At 48.3% G+C, this 7759-nt stretch overlaps 1 long non-coding RNA gene across 1 annotated transcript; it reads left to right on the top strand.

Annotated features, from left to right (window-relative positions):
* The first annotated feature begins 314 nt into the window (after positions 1-314).
* Positions 315-7086, top strand: LOC308182851. The gene is made up of 3 exons (XR_013942129.1): positions 315-1348; positions 1775-1873; positions 2857-7086. It is a non-coding gene; the product is annotated as an uncharacterized lncRNA (long non-coding RNA).
* Positions 7087-7759: the final 673 nt, after the last annotated feature.

Genomic DNA, 7759 nt, shown 5'->3' on the forward strand with positions numbered 1-7759 from the left:
AAACCCACATTTGTGTTGTTTGTCCAGGCAGGGCCATTTTCACCTAAGGATAAAAAGCTGCTTTATCCCCTGAGGTCGCATGGGCAAGGGTATTAGCAAGGCTGGGGGGCACTTACTGAACCAAACAGCATAGGCAAAATAGAAAAGGGTTTTTCTGTGTCCTGTGAGAGATGAAAGATAGGAATATTTTTAGTTATTTCAGATCCACGGAAAGCTTCCCTGCTTCTGCCATGCCAAGTCAGCTTCTCTCCTTGAGCCTTAAGTGTTTCACCAGGTAAGTGACCCAAAGGGCAAAGGAAGAGGCAAAGAGCATAGCTGCTGCTGGGGTTTGCTTTTTTTTTGCTGAGCTCCTGAGTTACAGGAAAGGTCTGGAAGACCCAGCGTCGTATGTAAGCGGGTGGAGATAAATGCAGTGCTGGGAAGTGCAGCTGTGGGCACGGGGTGGTCAGTTTTTGATGGTTCTGGGGTGATTGTCTGAATGGCAAGAACACACCTGGGGAAAAGGAGGAGACCTGTGGGCGAGGTCTCCTTGGTGGAGGCCAGCTGCTGAGCTGGTTTCTAAGCTTAGGAATGAGCAAAGAAGCAAAGATGGGTTGCTGCGGTGTTAGGCTCGGGGTGATGGTGTCACGACCCAGCTGACAGAAGCGAAGAAAGTCCCCTCCATCAGCTCCCGTTTAGCTCTGAGATTAATCACCTGCAACGTATTTGTTTCTCTCCTGTCCTTCACCTGTGTACACACCGAAAGTGATGAAATTTCTCATGGTGCATAAAATACGGCTTCGACTTGAGGGAAAAGGCAGCCCTGCCCATCAGATGGAGAGCCAGCCTTTAGAGGCCAAATTGTAAACCTCGTCGGCCAGGCACTGCTCCAAAGCGAGGGAGATGCCCTGCTGCCCCACGGGCATAGCTGCAGGCAGAATCGGGCCAGCGATGTGCCAAAGGAGTTGCAAGCAACCATCGGGAAGGAACCGAGGAGCTGCAATGTGAAGGGAGGCAGCAGAGCAGCGGGGCAGCGTGCTGAAACGCCTGCTGGGCAGAGCACAAAGCACCCACGGTTCCAGCAACCCCATTAGGGTCTGATGGCCGCTAACTGATTGAAAATACAGAGCTGGACTCTCCTGGGTACAAAGTAGCCCTGATGAATTCGGTATAAATAGGCTCCTCGGGAAATTAATACCACACTGGGAAAATCAGCCCCGTACCTGCCGGATCAGACAATGGGCAGGTTTATGCAGCTTCCAGGGAGGTTTCTGTTTTTTTGTTTTTTTTTCTCCTGCACAGGGGAATCTGCCATGCTCCAGCTGAGTTAATGGTCTGGTTTGTGGCAGGACTGCCACAGCTCCTCTCGGTAAGCAGCCCAGGAGGATCCCCTGCCCTGCCACGACCCGCAGCTGCCTCGGGGCTGGAGGCGCAAAGGGACGTGCAGCAGAGCAGCAGCTTTCCAAAAGCCCTGCAAAGTCCAGATCAAAACAAAATGAAGGCTAGCGTAATTAACAAAGGCTTTCTCCTCTGCTATGTTTAGGTCTGCAGTTATCAATGTAGCAGGCAGTTCCCAAAGACTGAAATGACAGGAGCTGGCTGTAAAAGAGATAACTGTCAGATTAGCCAGGACATATTTCCTGCCTAGGTTTTCTATATCATGCCTATCTTGAAATATCTCCATGTATTAAAGGCGCTGCGTGGCCATTTGTGTTTAAAAAAGTACCCTTTGCAACGTGATAAACAATGTTTTATTGCAACTGAAAGACCGAACATTTCTTGTTTCTTGACTTAGGCTGCTTTGAAATATTACATTTTTCCTGCTTCAGTCACTTTGTATGGACCAAGGCTCTTTGTTGTTCTTATTGTGGCGGCTGGATTTTCACTTTCTCAGGTATTGAGCTTAGGGTACTGGGGAGAAAAAATGTCTGGGCATTGGCGAGGAGAAGGCAATTTAGACACACCATGGGCAAGAGCCATGCTCTTTCAAACCTCTTATCTTCCTTTTCTCTTCCTCTATCTCTGCCTTCCAAGCACCTTTCTCTTTCCTATTCATCCCCCAAAAGCTCCTCCTCATGTTGCTCAGCCTCAGAAAGAAACGTCTCCGATCGGCTTTTGCCTGAACTCCCAGGAAATGTTCATGAATGTAGTCCTCTGGCTTTTCAGGCTTAGCTCTTGCTGAGCCGAGATTTAAAGCAATTTATTTCTAAGCCAAAAGTGAATGCAAATGAGGGGAAAGAACTGGGGGAGGAAAAGAAAAAAGACCTTTTATTCCCAGGTGAGCACTAAGATGACTGATCTGTCTGCCTAAAACCGATTGTTCTTCCAGAGTCTACAGCAAATACCCTTGCGCGTTACTGAGAGCAGCCGTAGAGGATGCTCTGATTGTTGCTTGCTGAACTAAACTGGGACAAGTAGACGAGCATACAGCCTCTGCTTTTATTCCCTGGCCATGGATCAGCCACGATGTCTTTAGCCCTCGGGCAGCCGAAATGGAGGTCACGGCGTGGTAGGGAGCCAGGCATCAGAGGAGGCCACCAAATGTCTGTGCTACGAGGTCCTGCAAATCAAATTGCTCTCTTTTGGGAAAAAAAGTTTGTTTGCTGCCCATTTCAAACAGCCGTGGCACGCTGCTGGCTGTGTGACCAGGCCAGGTGGCTGGATATTTCTTTTTGAAGTTAAACTTTAAGCATAAAGAGCTTGTACAGAGTGCCTTTGTGGGGGGAAGTTGCTGGTTTAGCAGATACAGTAGTTACTCTGAACAAGCTATTCCATTATAATTCCCTCAAGTGGACAGTGTATTTCAAGGGAGAATCATTATTCTGGAATGAACCCCCACTCTTTTTTTATTTTTTGTCTTTTTATTTTGTCCCCAAGGAGCTGTTAAAAAGCAGCAGCAGGATGGCAAACCAGATGTTCAAACTGCCACCAACCCCAGCAGGTGTGAGGGGTGATGCTGTCACAGCAGACAGCTCTGGAAACGGCCCTGTGCCGCCCTGGGTCTCAGCTCTGCTGCACGAAACGGGGCTGATCCGAGTCCTCCCGAGCCTCACGGTGGTTACTAAGTACCCTGTTGGAGAACAGAAGTGGAAGAAATGTTTTGGATTAATGCGTAGGACTGGAGGGGGTCTGGCAAGGTTTAATCCGTTCGTGTTTGCAAAGGACTCTGAGAGCTTGGGATGAAAGCTGGTGGAGATTTGCCAAGTGTTTGCTAACATTAATGGTTAATTATTATGAATGCTGGCAGCCTACATGCTCAGCCAGCGTCGTTCTCCAAGTGATATCCAGACCTGTTATGGAGTTGTTATGCACACAAGACAGGAAGAGACAGCTCTTTCTTTCTGCCCTGCGCTCCCAGCCAAAGTCCCATTCCAAAATCAGAGAGCAGCCGCACTTCTAGGTCTCATCGTAACAACTACTTACAAACCCAGAGCATTTGGCAGGAGAAGACCTAGCCGTCTCCATGTCTGCACTCATTTCTGTCTGCCGGTTCCCTTTTTGCCTGATTTAGCAGAGTGGAAGTAGCGATCCACGTGGAGATACATCCCAAACGGGGTGGCAAGTGGGTGCCACACGCAGGTGCACTGCATGGGCAGATCCGAGCCATCTGGAGAAAGGTGCCGGGCATGTCCCGTGCCCAAATTTGCCCTTCTCAGGGCTCAGGCTGGGTCAGCAGGAGCCTCCTGGGCACGGCAGGCGAAGAAGAAGAGCGAGGCTGCCCGGCTGCCCCCAGCACGGTGAGGGAAGCTGTGCTGCGATGGAGAGGGTGAGGGAGCAGCCAGCCAGCAAGTCCAGCCCCGAGCGTGTGAGATTTGATTTGCCAGATATAATTTGATGGCCGGTAGCATTGCAGAGGCACCTGAGAACCTGCCTTTATCTAATAGTAGTCATCCAGAAAATGAAATCGGATGAGTAAAAGGCTCGAGGTCCATTTGGTCCTGTGAACACGGCTAGCAATTCCCAAACTATGAAAATCCAATTGATCTTCAGCCTGCACCAGCACTGATTTATTTTTTATTTCTCCATTTGAATTTGCAGCCTGAGTTTCTGGAGCTGAAAGCAGCATCCTTCCTGTCTTTTTGCTACTGATAGTATTTTAGAATTATGACAGCAGAGTAATGTTTGCTCTAAAAGGTAACTTCAAGCTGCATTAGTCTCAGATAATTGACAGAGACCAAAGAAGTGATTTTGGGAAGCACTTGTGCGGAACCAAAGATCTTAGTGAATTGTTACCTTAAATTAATGGTGTAGCGAGGAGCTGCTTGGAGTTGATCAGCTGGCGGTAGTACTAAATGAAGCCGGGCTTTAAAGTTATTAGCCAGGCATCCGCGAGACAGTGCTGCTGTGGATTTATGTGCTCACTTTGTGTCTTATGGAGCCCAAATCCGCACTGAGCTCCGAGTCCGTGGGACTTCCCCGACTTCAGTGGGAGCAGCGAGCGCTCAGCATCTCTCAGGATCGGGCTCTCCCATGCTGGAGCTCGGCTAGGCCAGCAGGGCTAACAGGGTTCACACCTTTAGCGCCCTTCTCAATCCCCAGATGAAATGAAAAGTTCTCCTCTCAACACTTATTAAAGTTCCAATTTTATTTCTCATTATTAAATCATTAAATTGGCCCAAAATGTTTAAATTAAGTGAAAGGAAGAGAGATTTGTGAGAAAACTGAAGACTCTGAGGAACTGTCGAATAATCTCCGAGGATGAAGAAAGCTGCGGTTGCCAAACCCATGAGCAAAAGGATCAAAAAGAAAAAGAAAAGTAGAAAATTGCATATGTTTCAGCTCTCCCCCCATCTTCCCTAAAAACCTCTGGTGATTTCAATGGGGGGAAATTATTCTGGTAAGGAACAGTCTGCTAGATGCGCCTGCCACTGCTGATGCCATTAGCTCGGTGTGCGACCCTGCGCGGGTCTGCGATCTCGGTGTGTCCCCATGCGTGACACTGATGTTGCTTTCCTGGGCACAGTGAGTTCATTATCAGTGTCAGCCGGGAATTAATTGGGTTTAGGTGCCTCAGACGAGAATGAGGCCTCCTTGTTTTTTAATTATTTAACATTTTGAGTAAGTAGCTGTTTGATTTTTGTTTACAGCCTGTGTTTGATTCTCTGCCTCAGGAACATTTTCAGAGTATATGCATTTTATTATTATTTTTTTTCCTGAAAGATCTGCTCCAGATCTGATGGGATTGAAATCAGGGGAGTCTGGGGCTTGTATTCTGGCTGTTAGCAGCAGTTCCCTTCTGGCCTTGGTATCTACAAACCCGAGTACCAGCTCAGACCCTGGTAAGTGCCACCCTTGCTGGTGGGCGATGTTTATTTGTGGCACATGAGAAGCAAGAGTCACGGGGGAAGGACTGTGACTGGAACTTTTTCAGATATTGAGGATGCTTTTCCTGGTGAGGTTGATAACGTCCAGCTCTAAACGTATGATAATAATGAAACGGGGCTTGGATTGCTCTGTCACAACGTGAATCTCACCGGGCTGAGGGCACAAACTAGCTCCAGCATGGATGAGAGCTGCTGTAGGTATCCCCTGCCCAAGGAGACGTGGAGGGAGCAAGCTGAGAGGTGACTGCAGTTCCCATGGCCATTTTAATCCTAGGGGAGGCGGCTGTGGGAAAGAGGGGAACCTGCCAGCGAGGGTCACCCATGGCTGTAAAGGCTTTGGCAAGCGAATATTTGTCTTCTAAGGAGGAGTAGATTGAGACCCGTCAAACTTATTTCCCTTGAACAATGAGGCAGGCAAAAGATAAGTGCATTCAATCGGCGCTAGCCTGGGCTGAATTCAAACTGGCACCTAGAGGTGAAAGACTATATTGTGTTACCAGTTCTCCGACTTGTACAGTCCCCATTAAGATTGTCTTTAATTTAGGCCAGGGAATGCACCAGTCACTTTCTCACACTTGCAGCACTGACCCAGCAGAGGTTAACACAGAGATCTGTTATTATCTGCTTGATCTGTAACTACAGAAAGCAGCAACTAAAGTGTATTTCAAACCCAAATGTAGCCTGCTGGTGCCAGTTACCAGCTAAAGTATTCTCTTTCTCCCTTCTAGCAACTAAATAGTGCAGGTAAGCCGCGAAAAAAAAAAAAAGAAAAAAAAAGCGTGGATTGTTAGAAAAAGAGTGTAGCCTCTGAATGCAATGGAGTTCTTTATCTCACTGAAACAGATATGAGAAATAGCGGGGAAAGGAAAACCAAACAGAGACAAAGCTCTCTCTCCGGAATGTATAAAAAGAACCAAATAAGCCATTCAGAGCATGCGGGTAAACGTTCCTTTAACGCAGTGTTAGCAAGGCAATGTTCATCTCTGCTGGCCTGCCTAGGAACAAAATAAAACCAATGTTGTGTCAACAGGGTAATAAGAAAGAACACCAAAGTGTTTTTCTCTGTGTTAAAGAGAAATCAGGCCCATGAAAGCCATGCATATATTTCAGCAGTGACAGCTTGGGCTGGGAAGAAACGCAGCTTACTGCCGTAAGGAGCCTGGGGTTGACAGGGTGGCATACAGCGGAATTGTAAGGAGATACTGCATGTGATTTGGACTGTGCTACCTGAAAACCCTGACGCCTTTCACATAGCAGCGATGGTAGAATTTGCCCCGGGATGCATAGCAATAATGTGACTCTTTCATAATCCAGCATCAGGCAATGTTGGGCAGTAAATAAGTCTTTCTCCACCAGAGTCTTAAAGATGCATACCCAATGCTTTATGTAAAAAGCTGCTGTGTGGGAACAAAGTCCAAGCACCAAGGGGAAACAGGGAACAAGAGACAAAAAAGCTGAGTTTTAGGAATGGTAATAGACTGGGGCACTTCTCATTTGGCTTAATGCAGCTTTTAACTTTGCTGTTGGTGCTTAGATAATGTGCTGGCGGCTCTAACTCTGCCAGTGGTCTGCCCGAGGCTTGCTTTGCTTCTTGGGATGAGTATTTGCTGTTGAGGTATCCTCAGCTGAACTGGGTTAGCTCCGGATGCCCTAGAAGAATCGCCTCCTTGGCCTAGCATGAGCTGTTGGACACCTGCTTTAGTCCCCTGACTAAACCTGTGGATATAAGCCTATGACATTGGCCTGAATGAGGCAGCAGCTCCATGACACGGCAGGAGTTAACCCAGGCTGTCACCCCCTGGGGCTCATGCGCTTCTTTTTCGTCTTTTTTTTTCCTTTTTCCTGCTGCTGCACTCAGCTGGGTGGCAGAGCATGGGTAAATCCAGGTGGTAAGGCACAGGATGAGGCAGTGTGTGTGGTGTGAGAGGCTGGGCAGGGCTGGCAGCTGGGAACGTCCTCGCCTGCAGCAGGACTTTCAGGCATTTCTGACCTTCCTCGTAACCCTAGCAAGGACAAGGTGGGAAGCGGGGGAGACATGCTGCCAGGTAGGGTCCTCCACCATGGCCTTCACTCACCAGGTTTACCATCACACCTTGACCAGGTGCCACACAACGGATAAAAAAAAGGAGAGAAACGAGCAAACTGGTCATGTGGGACTGTGCGTTTCTGGCAAGGGCTGTTAGCCGGGTCCATGCAGGACAGGCCCGGGCTGTTTGTGAAAGTGATGTCATGCGCGTAGCACGCACGTCACCCTGTGGTTTGTGTTTTATGCGCTGGAACGTGGTTCGTGGTTGTGCACTGGGACACGGTTTGTGTTTTACGCACTGGGATACGGTTTGTGTTTTATGCACTGGGACACGGTTTGTGTTTTATGCACTGGGATGCGGTTCGTGTTTATGCACCGGGATGTGGTTCGTGTTTTATACACTGGGACGTGCTTCTTGTTTATGGACTGG

This window comes from Anser brachyrhynchus (genome assembly GCF_964034855.1).
Source record: "Anser brachyrhynchus genome assembly, chromosome: 25".
Classification (NCBI taxonomy): domain Eukaryota; kingdom Metazoa; phylum Chordata; class Aves; order Anseriformes; family Anatidae; genus Anser; species Anser brachyrhynchus.